At 46.3% G+C, this 26,452-nt stretch overlaps 1 protein-coding gene across 1 annotated transcript in view; it reads left to right on the forward strand.

The window, feature by feature from the left end:
• Window positions 1-26,452, forward strand: part of LOC138447678 (adhesion G protein-coupled receptor E3-like) — a 1,605,711-nt gene that overhangs the window by 79,777 nt on the left and 1,499,482 nt on the right. The window contains exon 2 of the mRNA XM_069603942.1: window positions 13,751-13,786. The gene's annotated coding sequence lies outside the window, so the exon portion shown is untranslated. The remainder of the gene's footprint in view (window positions 1-13,750; window positions 13,787-26,452) is intronic.

Below are 26,452 nucleotides of genomic sequence, written 5' to 3' on the forward strand. Positions count from 1 at the left end.
GATGGATCAGGGGTTGTGTGATCTCTGCGTAGTCCTCAATGAACTTTCTGCTGTAATTAGTCAGTTCAAGGAGGCTCCTTAGTTCCTGCAGAGTTGTGGGGTCTTTTATTTTCTGGAGGGCTTCTACTTTCTTTTCCTGGGGACAGAGACCCTGAGGAGTTATCTCATGCCCCAAGAAATTGACACAGGTTCTGCACCACTGTGCCTTTTGAAAGGAGAGTTTTGCTCCGGCAGCCCTCAACTGTGTCAGGACATAACGGATCTCCGCTATGTGTTCCTCCACAGTTGAGCTTTTTACTAGAACATCATCCACATAAGCCAGGTCACCCCTCTCACCCAGGTCGGGCATGGCCTTATGTAGAAAGATGTTAAATTCATTGCCGGAGTTGATGTATCCGATGGGAGTCCGGGTCCAAGTGTACTGCTGCCCCTCGAAGGTATAGGCCAGCTTGTTTTGGTCCTCCCTACTGACAGGTACAGTCCAGTACCCATTGGTCAGGTCAATGGCCGTGAATACCTTTTGACCCCTGGATCTGGGCCAGCCCTTGGTCAATGTAGGGAAGAGGCCATCGGGCAGTATGGACCCGTTTGTTGAGCTCCCTTAGGTCAGCACAGAGTCTCTACTGGCCGTTTGGTTTCAAAATCCCCAGCACCGGATTATTGAAGGTGCTGTGGACTGGACGAATTATCCCACGGGACTCAAGGTTCTTAATTATTTCAGTAAGGGACTCCATTGATGCGAGAGGCGAGTGATATTGCTTCACAAACACTGGAGTCATGCCAGGGTCCGTGGGAATTGATGTTGTGTGGATGTCGGTTCAACCACAGTCATATGAGTCCACCGCAAAGAGGTCTTGAAAATCTAAGAAAACTTGCTTCAATTTTTGCTTTTGCTCCAGAGTCTCGCAGGCATCAGCTAGGTTGACTATCTCTTCAACCATCTGCCTGAAGCATGGAAAGCCTTCCGGTTTGGCTATCTCCGCGGCCTCCTCCATCTGGGTGGAGAAGTCCCTGGTCAAAGTGCTGATTTGGACTGATGGCTTCAGGTGGCGAAGGCAGTCCTTGTGGACTTGAAAGATCACCTCATCCCTCCTGAAGTCACAGGTCACATCTTCCTTACCATAAGGGCAGGAAGAGTACACCAGGAAATTACCCCCATGCCGGGTGAAGACCCTGTCTGGTGTTGTGTCATCATTGCTATCACTGTCAAAACAGTCCTTGGGGATTGGTCCTAACAGTTAGTTAACTAAATCTATGGAAAAATGACAGTCATCAACCGCCATGCCAATAATGGTGCCTGCGCCCAGAGTGATACTCTTTAGGTCGCTGTTATCCACCTCTATTGGAATGATGTTGTGTTCTATGTTGACTAGTGGTGTTGGGTTTACCCCCAACCCTTGTTGTTGGAAATGAGCGTTAAAATGGACATAGGCGTCAGGATATTTCAGTTTCTGTCCTCTTTTAATTTTTACTTCCAGTGAGAATTGTCGGGTCCGTTCTGGGATGGTGTCTTCCTCTCCAATCTGAATTTCAACTGCATATGGCAGCAGATGAGCTGACCGAAATGCTTTCTCTGGGTCATCAAAGTCCATGGGATTACCCGCTAATCGGGACAAAGCTTTGAAGTTTATTAGGTTCAAACTAATGGCAAAGCGATTGAGAATGTCACTGCCTAAATAAAATGCAGCTGGGACATCTTGCATGACCCAACAATTATGGACTATGCTCTTGTTGCCTATGGACATTTTTAGCATACACCTGCTAGGCAGGAGATGTTTGGAATTGGTGTTCCAGATCCATTTCTCATTTGTCTAACAGTTTAAATGTGGGAATGGCTGGATCTTTTGGGAGTTTGTGGAACATGGCCTCGCTGATGAAGCTCTTACCGTTGTTCACACACACTCGGGTGAGAACAGAGTCCTTCCCCTCATTTAAGTGAATAGGGATGAACAACTGTTCTCTAATTTTCTGAATATCATCCAAGCTTTGAGCTGATTTCTCATCTTTTTGGACTATAGGAATGGGATTTTCTGATTGTGAATTTGTATAGCATTTCAGAGTGTTTCCTTCCAGTGTGGAATGCCACCTTAAACTGGAAGGAAGGTTGATTTTCAGAAATAGAGAGGTCCCCCCATCACCAGTTTGTTGTCCTACTGCAATTACTGTCACGTCTGGGATTTGATTATTCTGGAAGTGAAATTCAATTTGGTCAGGTTTTCGTTCAACCATGTGGCATGTGCCATTTAAACTAACATGGTTGACACTCTGTTTTAATTTCATTGGTCGGTTAGTCTGGGTCCAGAGGACCTTGTTTACGCAATCTATGAGGGGAGACAATCTACGAAGCATGTAATTCCCTAGTAAACATGGTGTGTCCTCTGGAGTCACCACTATGACCGGGTGCTTCACCTTGTGTCGCCCAATTTTAATGTCTAAATCCGTAGTCCCCTCGACAGGAATTTCCTTCCCATCGAAGTTCTGAGGTTGTCCAGGAAGAGGGGTGAGAGGAATTTGGTATTTCTCCCCCCTTCCCGAATTCAGTCGATCAAAAGTCCTTTTTGACAGAAGGGTGGCTTGGGATCCAGTGTCCACCAGTGCCAAAATTGTACATTGCCCCTGTATTTGGACCGGGGCATAAAATCTTCCCTCCTTTTGCTCAAGGGGGCAAAGATAATGCACATTTTTGGCCAACTGGTGGGTTAATTTCCTTGCTTTGGATATCGACAGAGAGGTGATTTGGGCAGGATTCTGTTTGGGATCTTGGGAACCTGTAAGAAAAAGGTGACAGCTAGATATGGGAGAAGTTTTGGGCTCCCCCGGTTCTGATTCTGGGCTGCCCCCCCTTTTTGGAGGCAGTCACCAGAATGGGTTTGAACAAGGGGATTCTCGTGCTGGTCATTCTGGGTGCTGATGATGGGTGGTTTTAACTCGGTCCCCACATCAACCCAGTCTGGATTTGGATCCTTTGAGACCCATTTTTCTTTGGGAGGAGTTCCCCCATCCCTGAAGGAGAAGATCTTTTTCCCAGGATCCTCTGAGGACCCCTCTCATTCAAACTGGAAGATTTGCACCTCCTCCACAAAATAGGTCTTTTTAGGCTCTTTATTTTTCCTACCCCCTCCTCTGTTCCTTGGGTTGCAGACTTTCGGGGGCAGGAGATTTTGGTTCCGGTTCCTGGGTTTCCAGGGGCTTTCCACAAGTGGGGAAGGAAGCTTCCTCTAAGGCTTTGCACCCCCCTTCCCTTTGTGCCTACTCCCTGGGAACAGGTGGGTTTTCGGGGTTCTTCCCCCGTCATTGTTCTGGAGCACCAGACCCTGGCTTTGAGGAATTCTGAGCCGCCATGCTCATCTGAGGGTTCTGTTGAGCCCTCAGCATGTGACCCAGATCCTGTGCCATGTTCTGGACCTGGCACTCTAGTTGGGACTCCCGATCTGCCTTGTACGGGGTCCTCAGGTCCCGGGAAGAGTAACTATCCCTTCTTGCAAAATACCCAGGGTTAGGATAGTTTGGGTACCCCTCCACCCTTGGCCTCCCCTCTCCCGGATTGGGCTGTCTGGGCTCAGGAAAGTGGGGAAAGAAGGATGGGTTGTTTTGGGGTTTGAAGTTTGGCGGGTATCGGGGAAAGACATTTTGTCCGGTATTTGGGGAATTACTGTCCATCTGGGAAAAATGAGGAGGGGAGTTTCCTGGGTTTCCTGCTGTCTGGTTGGATCCCGCCCCCCCTTGGGCTGGAGGAGTCCAGACATAGCCCGGATGGGTCTATTTCCCTTGTAGTGTGGGCTGATGTAGTCAGGGGAGTTAGGGGTCCCATTTGTGGGGTTACCTCCCAGGCTCCCCGTTTGGGATTGGCCATGAGGGCCTTCTGGGTTTGGGGTTGGTCGGATTCTGCGCGGGAAGGTTTTTAGGCCCCCCATCTCCAGATCTAAAATGGGGGCAACCTTCACATCCGCCACCTTAGCAGCAGCAGGGGTGTTGGTTGGTTTGGGGCTTTTGCAAATATTTTTATTTCCCAACGGCTTCTGTACCTCATAGATGCGCGTTGCTTGTTCAATGACCCAGTTTAGTGATCTTTTCTCATGAAAGTCCCTCACTACCTGGGTCATAATGAATTTCGGGAGAGCATGAAGAAGGTGTTCACAAATTCCTTATTGTCACTGCACACCCTTCTAGTGGTCTGCGCAAAGGCTCAATTCAATTCATGAACAAATTCTTGTGGGGCCTGGTCTTCCCCACATTGTAAGTTGTAGGCTGCCTTGCAAGCCTCTTGAGGGTTCCTATGAATGGAAAAAACTTTCAGGATGGCCGCCCTGTAGGTGGACCATCTGGAATGGTTTTGATCCTCCAGCCCCACCAAGAAGCTGCAGTACTCAGGAGAAAAGCCCACTTTACATACTGAATACAGCTTTGGCAGCCCTTCAGATGGAAAGTCTCCATCATCTGCTCAAATAATTCAAGGTGCTCCCAAACCGAATATTTGGCATTTTTGTGGTAGGGCGTGATGACGCTCCTAATAGCCTTTATTTGCTTCAGGGGATCCTTGAGTAAAGCCCTCTTAACTTTGTTAGCCTTTTTAGTTCTTGTCACCATGGTCCACTCATCCTCTGACTCAGAGGCACTGCTACCCGAGGTGGCTGTCTGGTCTTTAGACTCTCCCAGATTCTGCGAGCTTGGGAATGGCTGGCAGAATGTGGGGGCCTAGTCTCTTGGGACCTGTGGCGCTCAGAAGAGTCTTCTGACTCTTCCTTGCTCCCAGGATTGGTTGAGTACCCCCCCACTGTTCTAGCTGGGAAGAGGTTTTTAGTATGCTCTTAGTGGGCCTGATCTCTTGGTGGGGTATGTTTCTGAGGATCCATTTCTCTGATTCTCCCCTCACTGGAGTCTCCCTGATCAGAGAAGATGGCCCTAGCACTTGGGAACCTGTACAGAGATGCCCGCCCATCCATTTCTGGGAGGTGCTGATCTATTAGCCCCATATTTCCCATTGGGTTGAAGTCTACCATCCCCGTGGCCCATGGTTCATGTGAGCCAGTGGACATGGGGGTGACAGAGTCCATGGAACTGAAGGGATTAAAGTCTCTGGTGCCAGGGTTCCTGAGGTAATGCTCAGGTGTTTCCCTCTCCCATCAGACCTCATCTCTCTCAGCCCCTACTCCCTGATGGCATGCAAGAATCTGCCCCTTTTGTTCTTCTATTAAGGCCTTACTGGTCTCGATTAGTTGTTCCTGCATGGCTATCTGTCTATGGAGCCTGTTATTTTTTTCACAGAGAGCCTCATTGTCTCTCTGTGCTTCCTGCCTGCTTTGGGAGTATTGGGCCAATTTTTGCGGCAGGAGACTCACCTCCTGAGTCTGATCCTCACTAGCCTGATTATTCTTTGCCAGAGCATCTTCCACCCTCCTGGTGTGGCCTAACAGCTTTTCGTAGTCCATTTTGAGTTCACCCAGTCCCTGGTGAAGGGCCAGGTGATTTTCTTCCCCCTTGGTTTTTAAATGGCTGACCTCCTGGCCTAAGGCATCCATTTCCTGAATTAGGGTACCCCTCTGTGCAGCCAGGTCGTCCCTTTGTTTTCTAAATGCCCCAGCTTTCTGGCGCTCCTCATCAAAATCTGTTTGAGTGTGGAGATCTTTGATAATCAATTTGTTATTTTCCTCTTTTACTTCGTCTATCTGGTCTTGTAAGACGTGGAGCTGTTCTGTACACACTCTGTTAAACGTTAATTGTTGCGCCAGTTTTTGTTAGCTCTGTTTTAAAGAGTCCAACCTTTCTTGACACTCTTTTTGCAGTGCCAGTAATTTGGTATCTTGCTCTACCTTCTCTTGCTGCAGGAGATCCAGATCTTCCTTTAATGTTGTCAGGTACTGTCTGGTTTCTCTCTCTGAATCTTGGCTCTTTTGTAGCCTTTGCTCTGCAGAGTCCAGATCAGTTGGGGTTTTCTCTAGGGATTGTACTTACCTCTTTGCCAGATCTAAGTTTTCGGCATATTTTTCCTGTATTACTCCAATGTGGAGGTATAGGGAAGCCGCTATATTGGCAATTTTACATTGCTCTTCTTTTGCTTTTGGGGCCATATACAATTCACTATGTGCCTTTTGTAATATACCCTGGTCCTGCCATGTATCTAATTCTATGGCAGTGATTTGTTGTTTGATTTCCTGCAACCAAACGTTCTCATCCTGCTCTACCCATTCACCCCTGACAAACAATTTGTGCAGTAGGTGTTCTTTTGCCATATTGATTTCCACTAGGGTCGCCATTCCGGAAATATTAATCTCCTTCTGACTTACTCAGGGTTATTTTTACCTTTGCAAACAGACCCAACTCCTTTGAGTATTTCTTTTGAATAGTGACTTTACAGTGTAGCACAGTATGGTAGCCCAACAAGGTGTATGTACCCCATCAGTTAGACTGTCACAGGTGGTATGTCTAATTCAGGATCTCGTGACAAGCCCCCAAGCTGTAAGTGATTTCAATCCGGCACACACCCAAGTCAACGCCTAGCATGTAGTGCACAACTGAAATCCTTATTTATTTCTGTCTAAAAGTTATTTATTCCGAACGATATAGCACTCATATCACGCCCCTCTCCTGGAACCCCCCCGGTCACACTGAACCAGGAATCAGGCTGGTTTGCAAAGTTAAAATATTTATGTATTTACAATTTAATCACACTATGTTTTAATGGGTATACAATAATCACCAATGGGTGATGTAACACTGAATAATCTCTTTAATACACTAGGAGTAATAGTGAGCAGAACAATTCAGCACAGAAATAATACTTTTGTGTGTGTGTTCAGATCAGATAGCACTGTGGTTAAAGGTTCTCTCTGCACACCCCTCAACCCCCCATAGGCAATGTAAACAGATAGGAGGAGAGAGCAGGTATTCAGGAATTGAAGAATTCAACAAAATATCAATCCCACTTTCCGCCAGTAAACACAAGAGAAAAACGGAATTGACTGTCAAGCTGTCAGAATGGATTTTAAAGTTATCCTTAGAATGGACTGGGCAAAAACAATTAGTATGGTCAAAATTGCTGAAATTGCTATAAATTCTTATGGGAGCCGCTTTGGATAGTTGCACACAAACACTAGCAATTATTTAATACCAAGAAATAATTTGAAATCTTAAAATTCAAGTCGGAAGCAATCAAAAGCTGTTTTACATGTGGCAGAATTTCCCAAAACCGAAATTTGCAGCAAACCTTTCACTGTGCGATACCGTATGGATTTGGGATGCGGTTTTAGATGTGATTTAAAGCTGTGGATGTTAGCTACAAGCAGAAATTTAGTTTCTAGCACAAAAACGGAGAGAGTTATGGACGTTTTAGTGGAGGTTGTTTTTTCGAGATAGGCGCGAGAATGGAAAACAGGAATGCGCTTTTAAATGACAACTGGATTTCTTACACTAGAGGATGACTATGAACAAAACGAATACTCCACAGGTACACAGCCACTTGATCAAAATGACTCCCTGTTAAGGACTCGCCTTCTTCAGATGCGAAAAGATCAGTGCAAGGATAGTCAACAAAATATCAATCCCACTTTCCCCCAGTAAAGACAAGAGAAAAACGGAATTGACTGTCAAGCGGTCAGAATGGCTTTTAAAGTTATCCTTAGAATGGACTGAAATAGCTATAAATTCTTATGGGAGCCGCTTTAGATAGTTGCACACAAACACTAGCAATGATTTAATACCAAGAAATAATTTGAAATTGAAGTCGGAATTTCCCAAAAAGAAAATTTGCAGAAAACTTTTCACTGCGCGATAATCGCGATAACGGGTGAACCGTATGGATTTGGGATGCGATTTAAAGCTGTGGATGTTAGCTACACACAGAAGTTGAAATTTTGTTTCTAGCACGAAAACAGAAAGTTATGGACATTTTATTGGAGGTTGTTTTTTCGAGATAGGTGCAAGAATGGAAAATAGGAATGCACTTTTAAATGACAACTGGGTTTCTTACAATAGAGGATGACTATGAACAAAACGAATACCCCACAGGAACTCAGCCACTTGATTAGAATGACTGCCTGCTAAGGACTCTCCTTCTTCAGATGAGAAAAGATCAGTGCAAGGATAGTTTTAGCAATACTAGTACAGGAGGAAGATAGAAGGGATTGGATAGAGGGTTCAAGCAATTCAAAAATAATCCTAACAATGCAGGTTCTGAATACAAGATAGGATGGGTTTAAAATAAGGATTAACTAAGCAAGGTACATATGCTATTGACACAGTTCTATCTATAGAAACTTACTAGACATGTTTTTAAACGGAACCGTCAGGATTCGGGCTTGTCAAGATTCTGGTCAGGGAATTGGATCTGGTTCTAGGACAGACACCTTGGCACATCGGATTGGATCTTCAATCAGCAAGGCGTTCTGGTCACAGCACGGCACAGGACTGGACTTGATCTGCAATGGCTCTGGTCACAGCACGGCACAGGACTGGATTGGATCTACCATTCTTGGTTCTGATGATAATTATTTCAGCAGGCAAGCAGTAGAGCGCAGCCCGGCTATATTTTGATGCTTCCCCTTAGGTTTGTGGGGTTCTGGTTCTGGAATTTGAGGCCTAGCTGAAAATGGTTCAGCTATGCAATGGGTTTCTGCTTTGCCAAGTTTCTGGAGTCTGGAGCAAGGAAGATGGAGAGTTCAGCAGCAGGGTGTTCTGACAGTATCAAGATAGTGGGTGAATCTGTGTCATTTTGATTGGTGAGCTGTCTCTATTTATGCTATGATAAAGGGGTGTGTGGGCTGGTTTATACTAAGCTCGCCCCTTTGGCAGGTGCTTGGGTCAGAGTCTCCTCTCTGCCTTGATAGGAGGGGGGAAACAGTGTGTCACCTTTATGGTGTGATTTTATGAGGCTGAGAATCCACGCTTAGCCCCTTGAACACAAAATCTACTTTTGGCACAATCCATATTTACACATGTGCAACCTCTATACCAATCACATATACAGATTACATATTTTATATAGCAGCTATCCCTCAAAACCCCATAGCTGTGGGATCCTGTCTCGGCTTTTCACAGAAGTGTGCCCTTTTCATCAGGAACACAATGTCCAACTTTTAAGCACATTTCTACACGTGTGCGCGTTTAACATAGGCATAAGTGTATAAAGTTTCATACTTCTAGCAGCAATACATTTTGTGTAAAATCACATTTTCTTCCACTTCTTTCCAGAACATGTCACACGATTTTGCCGCCTCTTGAAATGTGCAGCCAAAATTTAGATTCACAATCTGTTACTTTTATATATTTTTTAAGAAAGTGTTCTTTGTGAAGGTTCAGCCACATATGGGTGTTTGGGTCCACCTCTTTCTGTCTCCCTGCAGTCCAGGAGTAATCTCCTCCCTGTTTGCTCTTGGCAGAGGCCATTTACGATTGTCCTCACACTTCACATTTCCGTAGCAGCAGCTGTTCATTGTTCCCTTTTGCCTCTGTAGACCAGGTTCTTTCCAAACCCTATAATTATCGCTTTGGTGTGATTTCCTGCTGGAGGGAAAGGCCTCTGTGAGGAAACCTGTTGTTGCAGTTTGGTTAGCTTGAGCCAGGCTTGATTTAATTGTTAATTCTGTTGCATTTTTCCTTAGCTTAAAACAAACTTGTGATTTCAAATTGCAGCTAGAATTCTCATTCAAGATTTTAAACCATGGGATCAAACAATTACAACATAGGTTACTCTCAGTAACAGGCCTCTTAGATTGCAAACATTTGATTTATTTTATACATGTTTAAAGTTTAATCAGGCAGGCTCCTGAAAACTGTCATCTCAGCAGTCCTCAGCTGCACAGAGATTTTTGACATCCACAGACAGGCCAATTTTTGCTGTGGAAATCCCTTTATGCTTTCAGCTTTTCAGGACCTTGCAAGTTCACAATGATTTCTTAAACTAAGTGAATTGTAGCACCCAGCAAGAATTTTGGATGTTTGAGGATGTTTTGTACCGGCATTCTGTAGTTTCAGCAACAGAGAAAAGGGGATTTAAAGCAAGATTTTGGGGCTTCATTTAGCAAAGCACTGCTTTTTCCTTCTGTGCGACATTTTCACTTGTTGTGGAGGCCAGTGACATATTCCAGGGGTGAGATCTCTGTTCCACTACTCACAACATGCGTGGCAGATGGGCAACCCTCTTTTTGTGCATTGCAAATTGAGATTTTCAGTGGTTTTGGCACGCACAAGGCTCTGCCATTTCGCTATTTCAGGCACCATCATAACACAGTGATGCTGCATATCAGAGCAAAAAGTGGGTTAAACCATCCCACAATTGAGACTTATATGGAGTACCGGGCTTAGGGGGCTTGGTTGGCGTGATAACCTTGTTCATGGGGCGGGACTGCACACATCAAGGCAGTTAGGGGGCACACTGACATTTGTTAGTTCTAGGGTGTAATATACGGTGACAGAGGTCTGATTTTGGTAGGGGGCACTCTGGGGTGGGCTGCACAGCAGGGTCACACTTCTGGTACATCAAGAGAATACCTTAGGAGGGGCACAAGATTATATTGGCAGTCATTTTCCACCAGCAGGGGTAAGAGGGCACGGGTGGGTTTGTGGAGATGGATGGGCTACAAGTCATGGTTCGAGCTGGTTCACACACAGGACAGTGATCACAGAGGAAGAGTGAGATGATAAATTAGTTTATTTGTTTCAAATATCCCTAGCGCATCCGTGAGAAAGGGATCTGTGAAGCTTTCAGACAGGGGAGAAAAGGTGGGGGCCATGAGCGCGCTGTGCGCGGCACTGCAGAGGGGAGAGAAGCCTTTTCGTGTTATTGCGGTGAGCCCTAATCCAAAGATGGAGTCCAGGGTGCACAAAAATGGAATCCAAGTGTATCAGCTATAGCCCCACTTATGCTAATGTTAGCATACGGGCAATGGAGGCGTCCCTCGCTTATGTGCGAGCAAGTGGGTTACTTCGTGCTGAATGTGTGAGGGGGGCCCAAACGACCCCTCACTCCCACACAGCAAGTTCACCCCAACGAGCCCAAGAATATCTGACCATGACCTGCCACATGTTACACAGACTGGGCTTTTCCCTCAATGTCAAGAAGTCACAAATGATACCACTCCAAAAGCTCCAATTCATCAGAGAAATACTGGATAGGTCCTCGGGCAAAGCATCGCCTCCCGAGGGGAGAGCTCACCACATTTTGCAGATGGTAAGAAAGTTCCAGAATGCCTAGCATCTACCGGCCTTCGTTTTCCTCAAGTTTCTCGGTTTCATGGCATCCTGCATTTTTCAGGTGCCAGAGGCCAGATTGAAGATGAGATCCCTTCAATGGGCCCTCAGAACTCAATGGTCCCAATTTTCAGGGAATATATCAGATCTTTTGCAGGTTCAGGCCAGAGTGGCTCAAGATCTACTATGGTGGGCTTGCAAGGACAATATCTTCAAAGGAGAATCTTTTTGGCAACCATGGCTGGAGATAATAGTAGTGACGGACGCCTCACTCACAGGGTGGGGAGCCCACACCAACGAACTTACAATCAGCGGTCGTTGGTCTCCATCGGAGACCAAACTGCACATCAACCTTTTGGAGCTGAGGGCAATCAGACTAGCTCTGAAAGCCTTTCTGCCCTTTGTATGGGGAAATAATGTCCTGATAATGACGGCCAATACAGTGGCCATGTACTACCTCACCAAGAGAGGAGGCGTAGGATCACTACCACTGTGCAGAGAAACAATGCAGCTCTGGTTCTGGGCAATACAACAAGGAATCTCTCTGTCGGCAGTTCACCTAGACAGAGAGCAGAACACGGCAGCGGACGCTCTGAGCAGGCAGAGCACAGTGTCCCACTAGTGGATCTTTTTGCAACCAGGGTCAACCGGAAGTGCAATCAGTACTGCTGAAGGGAAATTCCCCCAAGAGGAGCTCTATGAGACGTGTGTGTGGTGGACTGGGAATTTCCACTGCTGTACACGTTTCCTCCAGTCCCCGTGATTCCTCAATTAATCAGGAGGTTGAGAAAGTTCAGGAAACCATGATCCTAATTGCCCCAGATTGGGACAGGAGAACGTGGTACCCGGACCTTCTAGACATGTCCATCTGCCCTCCAATACGTCGTCCACAAAGAGAGGATCTCCTCTCGCAAGAGGAAGATAGGGTTCTCCATCCAGAGGTCATAACACTCAGCCTACACGCTTGGTTTCTGAGAGGCTGAGATATAAGGATTGGGACCTCCCGGACGACGTAAGGAGATTTTGCTTTCGGCCAGAAGACCAGCAACAAAGTCCTTGTACCGGTGTCAGTGGAACAAGTTTAGTAACTTGTGCAGGGACAAGAATGTGGGTCCATTCCTATGTAATACTCCTATGGTACTCTCTTTCCTATTACACTCGGCCAATGGTGCGCTATCTATTTTCAAGCACTCCCCAGAAAGGTATCCTATTTTAAAATTCCTTGGTTATTCAATTCCTAAAAGGGCTGACAAATGTGTATCTTCCAACAACTTTTCAGCTACCCGTCTGGGATCTAAATTTAGTCCTAAAGTTTCTCACATGTATACCTTTTGAACCATTACATTCTTGCCCGTTAAGGCTTCTTACTTTAAAAAACAATTCTGCTAGTGCCAATTACATCAGCCCGCATGGTGAGTGAGTTGCAGGTGCTCTCTTGTAAGCCTCCTCACACCATTTTCCATAAGGACAGAGTCCAACGGTCTTTCTTACCAAAAATAGTCTCTGACTTCCACCTGTCACAGAAAATTACTTAACCTTCGTTCTACCCTCCTCCGCATACACGTAAGGAAGAAGGATTACACAGACTGGACCCAAAAAGGGTTCTCAGTTTCTATATCTCCAGATTTGCTAAATTCCGACAAACTTTTTGTCGGTTACACAGGGCACAAATTGGGTCTAGCGGTATCAAAACAAACGCTATCCAGATTGATAATATCTAAGATGGGGAATACGTGGGAGGACACAATCCATTCGAAGAACAAGTTACTTACCAACTGTAACATTCTTTCGATTGGATGTTCCTCCCAAGTATTCCTGATCGATCCTCCCAGCCTACCCCGCCGTGCAGTTTATGCCAGTTGCACTCCAAAATCCTTCAGAGCCAAAGGAAAATAAAAACCTGGTCAACCGATGCTGCAAATCACTTAGTAAAAAGAGAACTGAAGCTAACGGGCGCGGCTCGAGCCCTTTATACTACGGATGACATTGATGTTAGACGGCGGCCCTCGAGGGACATTCAACACCACTGCCTCAAGTACAGCGCCCTCTGGTGAAACATTTTCTGAAGCAGCAAAGCTGGAATATGCGTATATCTAAGATGAGGAATACGCGGGAGGAGCATCCAATCGAAAGAACATTACAGTTGGTAAGTAACTTGTTCTTCACAATGATGCACTGCTTCTACATAATAGAATAACTGAGGAACCCCATGGACCATCTACTTAGCTCTTGTAGAGTTAAAGCTCTCTCTAGACAGACATACAAAGAGAATGGCAAAGTGAGATGGCACCTTTTATATGTAAGAGGTGTATCTTTATCTTAAGAAAGTGTTCAGAGACGCAAAGCTTATGCAGAGCTATTTGGTATTCATGAGTTTAGTGAAGATAGCTATAATATAGAATATAATATATAACTAAGATTAGAAGTAAGTAGATTGTGCGTGTTGTCCCAAACATACGTTGACAATCTACACAGCACTGAATTGTAAATTGATACAGATTAATGTTAATGATTTGGTTCTTCACCAATGCACATGACCTCATAATCTCTCTGTTTTTTTTTCTAGACCCCGCCAGCTCTTCAAACCCCACAGGATCTCGTGGTAATTGTAACCTCCATAACATCTTACTTACATGTGGTATTTTAATAAAAAGTGGAGAGTTCATGCCAAGGAATGTTTCTCACCAGATTTCTAATTCATGGACTATTCTGTGCCAAAATGCGGTTGGCCTTCAAATGCAAACTATTACAAAGAGTTTAATCAAGGTGGAAGTGTGCTAATCCCTTAGACAACAACTAGGATGTATTCTTACTAATTTGTATAGGGAGGAACAATGTACAATCGGCCAGTGTAGGAAACAAGCATCTTACTGATCTGCACCATTTTTTAAAAGGCAAATTTCTTACAGACTTTAAATAAGTTAACCATTTAATCATTGCCACTTGACTACGCTCAGGTCATGATTGGCGAGTGAAAACATAATTAGAACACACAGTTCAACTGGAATACACGTGTTTGAACTAAAATAAGAAATATAAAGAAGTGGGATGTTGCACCTTTTATTTAAAAAGTTGTAATAACTCCTCACATTACGACCCAGGCGGTAAGGGGTTTACGGCAGCGTAAACAGCGCCGACCCTTACCGCCTGAGTACGAGGTCCCTTAGCGCCATGGCGGATTTAACACCTGCTTTTAGCAGGTGTTAAAATCCATGGCGCTAAGGGACCATGGAGTTAATTACGCCACCGTAATTTACGGTGGCGTAATTAACGCCTTCCCCACTCCCATTATGCCCTATGGGGCAAAAATGGGAATGGGGAAGGGTAAATGGGGATTGGGGACTTACCGCCCCGCCAAGGTCAGAATGGGGCGGTAAGTCCGCCAACCACCATGGCGTAAACGTAGTTTACGCCATGGTGGTAAAGTCACGGCCCAGGCGGTAACTTACCGCCTGGGTCGTAATGAGGCCCATTATCATCCAGAGAGTGAGTGAGTGAGCACGGATAAGGAAATCTACGCAACGTTGGTGCATAGCGAACCAACAGGGTCTAGTCACTGCCTGTGGCCCCAAACAGAGATGCAACAGCGCCCCCAAGTTCAGCATCTGGCCAGGGCAACACAAATGAGAATGGTGTTTGGAGATCTGAGGGTTTTTAATGAAGGATAGCTATGGAATCTTTGAGCTATGGAATCTTTGAGCTAGGTTGACAGGAGCAGTAAGCCCATAGATGTGTATGTGAAGTCGAGACAGGATTTTAAAAAACCTATCTCGCTGACAGCAAGCCATCATAATGTTCTGTTGCCAGGTGAAATAAACGTGTGAATTTAGACCACCATTACGGAGGTCACTATGTTTGTAATGTACCATCTATGGAGGGAGGAAGCTGCAGACTCCTAGTGGGTACTGTATCAGGATTACATATGTGCGGCTTTGGATAGCCACACAGTGGGCCATCAATCCCTGCTCCCCCATATTGTGGGATAATTTGTGGGACTGAGTGGGGTCCCTGCAACCTGAAACTGCAGCTACCAAAAGTTCTTGCTGCAACATTGAGACCAATTGAGAACACCTGCGCTGACTGTAAGCTGCAAGTAGAGACTGCTTCTCTGATGCCAAATTTCTACCAAATCCCCCATTCGGTAGCCCCCCGCAGCCATAACCGTAAAGTAAAAAAGAAAAGGTCCCTGCGGCGCCGGTTCCCGATCACGGAAGTGAATGGGAACAGGCTTTGCAGAGACACAGCGAGACGGTGGCACACAGCGAAGTACGCCGCTGCAAGGTAAGTAAGGGAGGGGTGGGTGGGAGAGCGTACAGTATTTGATTTGGGTAGCTTTACCGTAACCACTAAACCGTATTTCCGGCCAAAACCGCTACAGTTTTTTCTGCCGCTTTTTTTCCGTTACGGTAAAACAAATCCAGACTGACTGTAAGGTGCAAGTAGAGACTGCCTCCCTGATGATGTGATGAGCACTGAAAACGTTTGAAGGAGACCATTAAAGGGGTGTATTTAGCAGGAAACCAGTGTGCGTCCCTCCCTCCTGTGTTGTTAATGTACCATCTGTATATATTTTTAATGAACGTTATCTACTGCAGGAGTCTGCAACACAAAAAGGAGGATTCGGACTGCTTGCAGGGCAATAGCAAACTGTGACCCATGTGTTTTCTGCCATTTATTTTTTGACCTCATGCCCTGGTAAGAGCCTGACGAGCACTGGGGCAACCTTAGAAAGGAAGTTGTAAAATCAACCCATAGGCTGAGTCTGATGGCATGGCCCAGGGGAGACCACTGGTAATAAGAGGTTTTATTAAAGAGAGAAAAAAGAGCCAGGGAGAAGTTGGTTGGAGTTCTGAGGTTCTTCTGGAGACATAGCAGACACATCATACCATTCCTTTATTCAATGAGTTTCCGATTTATGGAGTACAGTGGGCACGACTTGGCATGCTATGCTTCCACCTCTGCACATGAAATACATATGTCAGTCCCATTTTGGAAAGTCGCTTGAGAGACGGTCTGTCAGAGGTTTAGGCTTGTCAGAGCATCTGGAGGGGCTTTGACGCTCAGGGTGGCAGGTGACTAATGACTTTAGGAAGCTAAACGCTGGCCTGGCTAGGCTCACAGCTTAGTGACTCAGACCATTCCAGAGCTAAGCGAAAGGAATAATGGAGGCAAGAAGAAGGACCAATGTGAAGCCTATATCCCTTAGCACCTTTCCCAGGGCCTGTTTGTTATAGATCACCACAGTGATCCAGAGATGGCAAAGTCCTTCCCCCATGCTTGCTCATGCCAGTTTGCTTTATCTTCCCACAGAGGTCTGTGTGCGGCTGGTTACCTTTACTCACCAGAAGGTACATCTCCCCCTAAGATTAAAAACATCCTTCAGGCTGGAACCATGTTTCCCTCTAATGTGCTGGAAATAAGTACAATCTAGCCACAGAGATTGAAATTATATGTAGGAAGGAGGAATAGTAAAGCATATTAATTACATGATGCTTAAGCAAAATGTGGACACGGGAAAGACGTGGTGTAATATAGTTCTTGAGTTTCCTTGGTTCTATTTTGAATTCATGTATACTGAAGATTAAGAAACTGTGTTTATTTACTTACAGGGGTTGCTGTCAGGCAGAGTCCTTAAATATCTATTCTGAGAAACCTGAGGTTATCCTCATTTCTACTCCCCTTGGATCCTCTTCTCATGTGGCCAGGGAAAGGCCATTGCTTTTAGATCCTGATCCTGGGGTGGAGATGCGAGGGAGGGTCACCTGGATGGAGGGTCCCTGGGGATTCGGGAGAGGATATCCGCAGGCAAGACGCTGTATTCCCTGTTTCCCTTTCACGATGCACCATCAGTCCCTGAAGCCTTCACAGGGTATTGTCAACCTCCCTCCCTTTTCCCCTAGGAAAATTGACCCCGGTTTGATCATTCCAATCGGAGGAGAAGGAAGAAAAAAAGAAGGGGAACCCATCCTTATGTGGACAGACTAGACCTACATTTAACCCCTCAAATAAAATCTAGAACTTGTCAGTATACACCCTAACCCTCCCCCTGCCTTTATAGGCTGTTGCCAATCACTTCCCCTCATTTCCCATATTCATATCACCATAGTACTGGGACGAGAAAGAGGCAGCTAAAGGTAGTACATACTAACTTAGGATTTCACCACTCTGGTACTGGAGACGAGGAAGAGACCTAAGGACTGTTGTGAGGGTCATGCATGTCCGAATAACTATTGTCAGGAAATTGGAACTAAGAACTCACACCTGCAACCTGTTAAAAGTTTGCAGGGAAATCAGCAGAGGAGAAAAGGAAAGGAGCAGGATCAGAGGCGAGATTCAGCTGGGCAGAAGAGCGCAGCAATCCGAGGTGGAGCAGGCAGACTATGGGCTGGTGAAAAGGATGCTGACTACTGCAGAGAACCCAGAAAGATGCTGAGGCCAGAGCGGGCCACAAGCGGGTGAGAAGCTGTGCAGAGCCCTATGCCGTGTGCTCCCTGTTGGGAGTGGGGAACACAGAGACTTCCCCAACACTGCTAACCGCTGCGGGAATCTCTGGAGGAAGCGAGCGGTGCTCGCCAGGGCTCCTTGGGAGTGAGAGAGGAGAAATTGAGAATCCAAGATCGAAACCAGAACACCCAGAGGAACGGCACTCCAGGGTCATGGTGTAGGTAATGGTGGATGCCGGGTTAATTAAAAGTATATGACAAATCGGTCTGAACACCAAACGTGAACTATTGAATACTGAACAAGTTGCCAAGCACGTAATGAGTTTTTAATACTGAAGTGAGGAAAACATTTGGAAAAGATATGAGAATATCACACAAATGAAACAGAAAGTGACGTGCATTTGCAAACAAAATGAATTTAAAGAGACAGCATTTGTGAAGAAAGTGAAACAAGTGAAAAGCAAAACACATTTGGATAGTGTGAAAACAAGGTGATAACCAGGAGAAATACCACGAAGGAAAGAGTGTGAGACTCACATGTTGGTAAAGGCAAGAAGCTGTTAAAGTGAACCAGAAGCATATGTGAACTTATGACAAAGACGCAGAAAGGAAAACTGTATTGTCAAGGAAGTCCTATCAGAAAGAATGAGCTGTTGTAAAGTGCCAAGGGTTATCGGTTGTACGGCCTGTGATAGGCAGACTGTGTGGTCCGACAACTGCGCCTAGACCAAGGAACCCTTACTTGGAGTAAACCAAGGGACATCAAGAGGCTGAGGCTGGTCGGCCCAAGATTGTTCAAGTGACAGAAAGAAAAGGCAAACTGAGCAACTTGATTTGATTGTGAATTTGAAGTCAGAAGAGCTGCCTACTTCTGGAAGGGAACCCCAAGGCCTTTTCTGTGAAACTGTTTTGAACATGGGGAAGGGAACCCTCAGCTCATTCTGTGAAACTGCGTTGAACATGGGGAATGGAACCCAGAGACCATTTTGTGTGGTACTGTGTTGAACTTGGGGAAGGGAACCCCAAGACCATTTTGAGGAGCTGCATTGAACTTGGGGAAGGGAACCCCAAGGCCATTTTGGTGGAACTGTCTTGAACTTGGGGAAAGGAGCCAAGAGCAAGCCAAGAGCTGGCAGACGCTCAGAACATTAGTTTGAACACTGTTTCTTTGGTTGCTGACATCCCTGCACATTGTTTAGCTTCAGTTGTGAGGGCAAGTATACATTTTGGACTCAGACAGACTTTTAAGTTGAACTTACTGACTCAGACTAACCTTCGTTTATTTAGGTAGAGAAATCCCACCTTAGTATAGGGCAAGTTAGGCCTTGCACCATCCTGACATTTAAGTTAATGAAGATCTTTTGTTTGGACTTTGAATCTGTTGTCTGTGTCTTGCTTCATGATGCCTTCACACTATCTATATATATATATATAAAAGTGAAAATGTGTTTGTTTGTGCCGGGATTTGTGGCAAAGCTTTGTTCTTTATACAATTGCACACTGTTGCACCAATCTGCACCACATTTTGCATAGTTACCTGATAGGACCCTCTGGACATTATTGGCTACATGACATTTGGATACCCCACTCCCTTCCCCGTATGTAAACACAAGTCAAAATGTACTATTGATCCCGCCCCACTGTCCTTGTATTCCTTCCGCCAAGAGCGCTGCAATAGTAGCACTCACAACTTGCTGGGTACTCTCTGTTCCGTCCACCTGTACCTGAATTGCCACATTTGCCAATTTTTTCTCCACCAACTTTGCTTCGTCACCCTGGCGCCTTTCCGCTATTTCTGTCACGACCCGTGACCCAGAACCCCACTGGCATGGTCACATGCCAGGTAGAGTTAAGACTCAGGGTGCATTTGGGGCCCCAAGGGCCTTGCATTATCATCATAGACTCTCCTGGAGTCAGTCCTGGCGCCTTTGGCGCCAGGCTCATGTTCAGATTGGGACTTTACCTTGAAGGGACTACTTTTCCTGTGAAGGCCTGCAGCCAACATGGAGGCACCCATACAGTCTAGTTCCTAGGAATCAGACTGTGCGGTGCAGTGTTTTATGGTGTGGTAACCTGGACTACTTTACCTGGACTACTTTACAGAGGCTATATAAACCGCACCCAAGCTACAGAACCTGCTTCGCGTTATTCTGCAGCCAGCAGCGTGACACTCATCGTGTTCAGAGACCAGCACCCGGCGATCCTTGAATAGCGGACCTGCAGAGGAGACAAAAGAAGATCATTAGCAGTCTCTGCTTACCTGCAACTTTCCATCCGTCGTTTCCTGCTGCTCGCAGTCTTCCATCCAGTTGGCAGCATCATCAGGACACCAGGCTCGAACCGGAACGAAGCACCTGGAGGGAGAGAGAAAGAAGGACAACGTTAAACAGGTTACTCACGGCATTCACGGCAGTAATCACAAAATCCTCACCTGGCTGGGCATTTCTTGACTGGTCCCGCTCCGGAAATCTTCACACGCCCAGAAAGACCATCGTGACCTGAAAAGGAATAAAGAATACAGGTTAGCAAGAAAAGACATAACCGGGCCGCACTTCGCGCTTAACCTACCATCCATCATCCGCTCCTGCGTCCATCATCCTGGCAGAAGCCTGATCCAAGTAGCGCACCCACCGAACCTCCGTGTTCCTAAGGTGAAACAAACAAGAAAAGACAATATTAGCAAGAAAGGAAAGCAAGGACATTTAAAGACTGCTATAACCAGACTTTCCTCCTTAAAGACACTTGAATGTGTTAGCACCAGTGAAGTTAACTCGGTCGCTTCAACCTGTAGAAGACTACGTGCCCCTGCACAGAAGGCAGGACGGAGAGCACGCCAGACATCATAACAAGGTGAGGAGTGGGCCATCAGGTCGAGTCCAGGGGGCTGGTGGGAGGAAGCGAAGTCTGTTCCTAAGCCCAGTCCTCCTGTGTTTGCAGGCCCGACCGCCACAGAAGGCATCGTCCAAAATTGGGAACGTCCAGGGTGAATCCGGCAACCAGGGCATAAGGGCGTCCCCGTGGATACCAGGTGAGCGTAACAGAACGCAAAGCCTCATAACATTATCCACCTGGGCGCCATGGAGACTTCAGAAATGGACCAACTGGCTATGTTATTGGAACAATTACGTGCCGAAGTGCATTCGGCTAGGCAAGAGACTAATACCTGGCGAAGGGACCTTGTCGTCACCAAGGATTGCACCGAAGAAATCAGTAGGCAATTACTGCAATCACAGGCCGGAAAAGCTCCATTACCCGGGACAAATCCACCGGCACAGGTAACCACATCGTCTTCCTTACCCGGAACAACACCGTTAGCACCACTAGAAAGGTTTTCAGGTGATCCAAAGAAGTATGCTGCATTTATGAATCAATGTCGCCTTCACTTCCTCTGCAGACCGGGTGCATTCCCTAACAATCAGGCACAAGTAGCATTTATTTTGTCATATCTGAGCGGTATTGCAACAGATTGGTCAGTGCCGCTTGTGAGCTATGATGATCCGTTACTACGTGACTTTGGGGGCTTCCAAAGAGAAATAGAAAAGCTCTTTGCTCGACACACCCATGAACAAGCTGTAGACAACAAACTCTTGTCACTCCGGCAGGGGAATCAGGACTTACTAACATACATAGCAACCTTCAATAGGTTAGTGGCCGAAACCAGGTGGCTTGAAGACAAGAGAACCAAATTGTTTCACCAAGACCTTTGAGGGGAATTAAAGGACGTCTTGGCTCAGGTAGAGAATGTAGTGAATTTATCAATCTGGTGGTGCAACTAGATCATCGACTACAAGATAGGAAAGCAGATCGGTCCAGATCAGACACACGGGCTGTGTATCTACGAACCAAGGATGCTACTCCGCGCACGTCAGAGAATACCACAGAGCCAATGCAAATTGGAGGAATACGACCACCATTAACAAAAATTGAAAGAGATAAGAGAAGGCGACAGCAGTTATGTTTGTACTGCCGACAATTGGGGCATTTCCTAAAAAACTGTCCAATAAAACCCCCCAAGCGAATTGTGGTAGCTACAGAAAAGGATAAGAGTAAGGAGTCGGAAAACTGCCTAGCTCGACAAAAGTAGAGGTCAGTTTGTCGAGTGAGAAGAATGAACCACCGACCCCACATTTTGCAATACCAGTGATCCTAATCAATCACCAACAACCTTCAAGGATGCACTCCGTTGAAGCTTACGTAGACGGCAGAGCAGTTGGGAATTATATTGATCGAGACCTGGCCGCACGGATGGGGCTTCCCTTAAATTTTAAGCCGAACACAGAAAATGTAACCACAGTGGATGGGACTGAAATTGCTTCCGGACCAGTAACCCAATGTACTGCAGGAACAACCCTGCTGTGCCAGGATGGACACCGGGAATCAATTTCCTTTGATCTCATCAAGGCGCCTCAGTTTCAGCTAATATTTGGGATGTCATGGTTAGTTGCTCATAAACCTCAGATAGATTGACGTGCAAGAAAATTGACTTTTCCTCGTGATTGCGCTTCCACCTGTTACTTCCAAGAAAACAAGTCCAGTTTCAAGGTTCCTACAAGTCCTAGAATTGGTATATCTACGCTTGGCGCAACCACGACTCTCCCTGAAGAATACCAAGATTTCCAGGATGTGTTCCACAAGAAACAAGCTAATACACTACCACTGCATAGGTCATATGACTGCCAGATTGACCTCATACATGGTGCACAGATTCCTTGTGGCAGAATCTATGCGCTCACAGAACCAGAAAACCAGCATCTAAAATCCAATCTGGACCAGTACTTGGCAAATGGGTTCATTCACCCATCCAAATCACCGGCAGCCAGTCCCCTATTCTACGTACCAAAAAAGGAAGGGGACTTGAGAACCTGTATTGACTATCGCGCCCTGAACCAGATCACTGTGAAAAACCGTTACCCTCTGCCCCTTATTCCCGAGATGCTGGAACAAGTCAAAGAAGCCCAGATTTATACTAAGTTAGACCTCAGAGGAGCGTACCACCTGGTCTGAGTTAAAAAAGGAGATGAATGGAAAATGCCCTTTCGTACTAAATATGGGTTGTTTGAGTACCAGGTGATGCCTTTCGGGCTTCGCAATGCCCCGGCGGCATTCCAATATTTTATGAACGACGTCCTAAGGGAGTTGATCGATGTTTGCGCCCTGGTCTACATAGACAACATCCTAGTGTATTGAACCTCAAAACAAGACCATGTCAAGCACGTCCGTGCTGTCCTTGCCAAACTCCGCCAACATCGACTATACGCAAAACTTGAAAAATGTTTTTTCCACGTAACCGAAGTAGAATTTCTTGGTTTCGTTCTTACTCCGAAAGGCATTCAAATGGATGCACACAAGGTGGATGGCATTCTTAAATGGCCCTCTCCGCCCTCGTTAAAAGGAGTCCAGAGCATGCTGGGCTTTGCAAACTTCTACCGTCGATTAATTCCAGACTTCTCTCAGATTGTGCATCCGATCACGTTACTTCTGCGAAAAAACAATAAAAAATTCATGTGGACGTCGAAAAGCCTTCCAAGAACTAAAGGAAAGGTTCACCACAGCCCCAATTTTAAGACACCCTCGTCCGGATCTACCTTATATCGTGGAAACAGATGCTTCCAGCATGGCTATGGGGGCGGTTCTTTCTCAGAAAGACCCTGAAACTGGCAAATTGCACCCTGTGTCCTTCTGGTCGCGAAAATTCACACCGCCTGAACTCAATTATGGTATCACCGATAAGGAACTGCTTGCTATAAAATCTGCCTTCAAGGCATGGCGACATTATCTCTTGGGGGCCAGGCATACAGTCACTGTAATTACAGACCATCGGAATTTACAATATTTAAAAACAGCAAAAGCACAATCCTCGCGCCAATTACAATGGGCCCTTTTCTTCGCCGAGTATGACTACGTAATCACTTATCGACCAGGCGTAAGAAACGGGAAAGCTGATGCACTATCTTGCATGGGCATTGATGAAAAAGAATATGCAACTCCAGATCCAGTGGCCATTATACCTGAGGACAAGCTTTTAGGCCTCAACACAGTTTTAACACAAACTGAGCTTAGAAACGTGATCCAATGTGACATAACCCCGAATGAGTTACTGGAATGGCATACCTGGCAAGAGTCCGACTGGTAAGTATAATGAGGCTTTGAACAGTTCTCTGACTTTGTTCCTTTCCTTCTTTAGATGATGGCCGGCGTCCGGGGATGGCCCAGTGCTGCTGAGATGAGTGGCGCTGAAGGTGAGCGAGAGCGTGATGAGCGATGCGCGATGCGCGATGCACCCTTTTCGTATTTGTATTGAACTGAGTTCTTTTTCTGTGTCTTTTAGGTGGCGCGACGTTTTCAGCATGGATGCCGGTTATGAGGAACAAATGCGGTGAGTAAGCGCGATACGTGGCGCCTCTAGATGTTTCCGCGCTAACCTGGAGTGTTTTTTCCTCCTTCGCGGATGGATGAGAAGTTCCCCCAGAAGGAGACAAAGTTCCCCCAGAGCGGCTGGGATTCAGGTAAGCGTTTGAAGCTCGTACAGTATTTGAAAAAAATAAGCGAAGATCTGTAGAATGCTTACTAATGCCTTTTTCTATTCTTTTCCTCTTCCTTAGGAAGCGGTGTGCCGGGATGGGAATGACACTGCCGAAGATGCCCGCAGAACAGAAGGAACATTGAATGAAGGGCAGAAGGGCTGCAAGGTAAGGCTGTTCCAAACGGTGTTCTTGTTCTTGCAGGAGCTGAGCGCAGAAGAAAGATGCAGGCCCATTGGAGACCGATCCGAACTCGGTGAGTGTCACGCTGCAGGTGCAGAAAACGCAAAGCATGCTTCTCAGCCTGGGTGTGGTTTAAATAGTCTCTGAATATCCCTTGTGTCTCTGGGCTGAACCACACCCAAAAGACTAGACTGCAGATGCAGTTCTGGAACCAAAATATGTGGGGGCATCCATCTTGTCCCCATCAATGCATTACAAGCCCAATCCCCAATGTTATCCTATGGGAGTGAGTGAGTCTGGTGCCACAGGCGCCAAGTCTGACTCCAAGTGGGTCTTTGGAGGGATGGAGAGGCCCTTGAGGGCCATGTAGGTGATCGTGGCCTGGCTCCAGCCTGACATCTTGGAGGGCTGGGAACATGAGGGGCAGGAATCATGACAGCACTCCCCCCAATGCCCCCCTCAAAGTGGTTCTTTTTTCTGGTCCTGGTTTGGGTGGATGGTTTTGATGAAATCGTCTAAGCAAGCGAGGTGCATGGATATACTCACAAGGCTCCCATGTCCTGTCTTGTGGACCATACCCCTTCCAGTCTACTAAGTAGTATAATTTGGATCTGACGTACTTTGAATCTAGGATGTCCTTGACTTTGAATTCTGGCTCCCCGGCGACTACTACTGGCTGCGGTGGCGTTGCTACCCGGGTCCCAGGTTGAATAGTTTTAAGGAGAGACACGTGGAACACAGGATGAATCTGCATGTTTGACGGTAAAGCCAGTCTGACCGCCACAGGATTTATCACGGAGGTGACGGTGAATGGACCCAGGTATCTTGGACGGAAAGTTTGGGTTCCTTTAATGGACACGTGTTTAGATGCCAGCCAGACTTTGTCTCCCACTTGGTAGTTGGGGGCCTTTGCTCGGTGTTGATCAGCAAACTTCTTTTGACGATTCTTAGCTTGAATTAGTTGTTTCTGCTGCCCTTTTAAAGGTTTGAGAAATGGTTGTGTGCAAGGTTTTGACTGCTGGCATTTCCAGGGTTGTAGGAACGTCCAACTCAGAAGTACGTGGGTGCCTGCCATACATGGTATAAAAGGGTGTCTGCCCAGTGCTGGTGTCTAGGGAATTATTATAGGCATATTCAGCAATCCATAATAGGTCGAACCAGCTTCCTTCAGCTTGGTGTAGCATGCAACGCAGATACTGTTCGAGCGTCTGATTTGTCCTCTCAGTTTGACCATCCGTTTGGGGATGGTGACTGGTGGATAGCCGGATGTCAATCTGGGCCATAGAGCAGCATTTTCTCCAGAAGTTAGATACGAACTGCGTACCTCGGTCTGAGATCAAAACTGAAGGGAACCCATGGAGCCGTACGATGCCTTCAAGAAATACCTTTGCCAGAGTGGAAGCATTTGGGAGCCCCTTAAGAGGAATGAAATGTGCCATTTTTGAAAATAGGTCCACGACCACAAGAATAGTATTAAACCCTTGACTGGGTGGTAAGTCAGTAATAAAATCAAGGGACAACGTGTGCCAGGGTGCTGGGGGGATTTCCAATGGTGGTAATGGCCCAGCCGGTTTCTGCTTGGATGACTTGTTTTGAGCACACACTCCACAAGATAGGATGAATTGGATAATGTCTTTACACCACGTGGGCCACCAATAATTTCGTTTTACCTTGGCTAGGGTTTTAGCGATTCCAGGGTGGCCCTCGATCAAGGAATCATGATAACCGGACATAACTTGTTCTCGTAGTTCTTGGTTTGGTAAGAATAAACGATTCCTGAAGTAGGGCAACTGATCTTTTATCATGTAATGTTCTTGCGCACCCCACGCTTGTAATTGTTCCGGACTCATCAGGTTTTGGATTTCTTCACGTGTTTCTTTCTGGGTTATGGTTGCTGTGATTCCTAGGAGCTTGTCACTCGGGATGATTGCTATTGGATCAGGGGTCTGATACCCCTGCTCTTCCACCCCCATACGGGAAAGGACATCGGCCTTCCCGTTTTTCACCCCTGGTCGAAATGTAATCACGTAGTCATATTCAGCAAAGAAAAGAGCCAAACGTAGTTGTCGTGAGGATTGGGCCTTTGCCGTTTTTAGGTACTGGAGGTTCCGTAGGTCAGTT

This window comes from Ambystoma mexicanum, chromosome 3q (assembly GCF_040938575.1).
Source record: "Ambystoma mexicanum isolate Mex_15411 chromosome 3q, UKY_AmexF1_1, whole genome shotgun sequence".
Lineage (NCBI taxonomy): Eukaryota > Metazoa > Chordata > Amphibia > Caudata > Ambystomatidae > Ambystoma > Ambystoma mexicanum.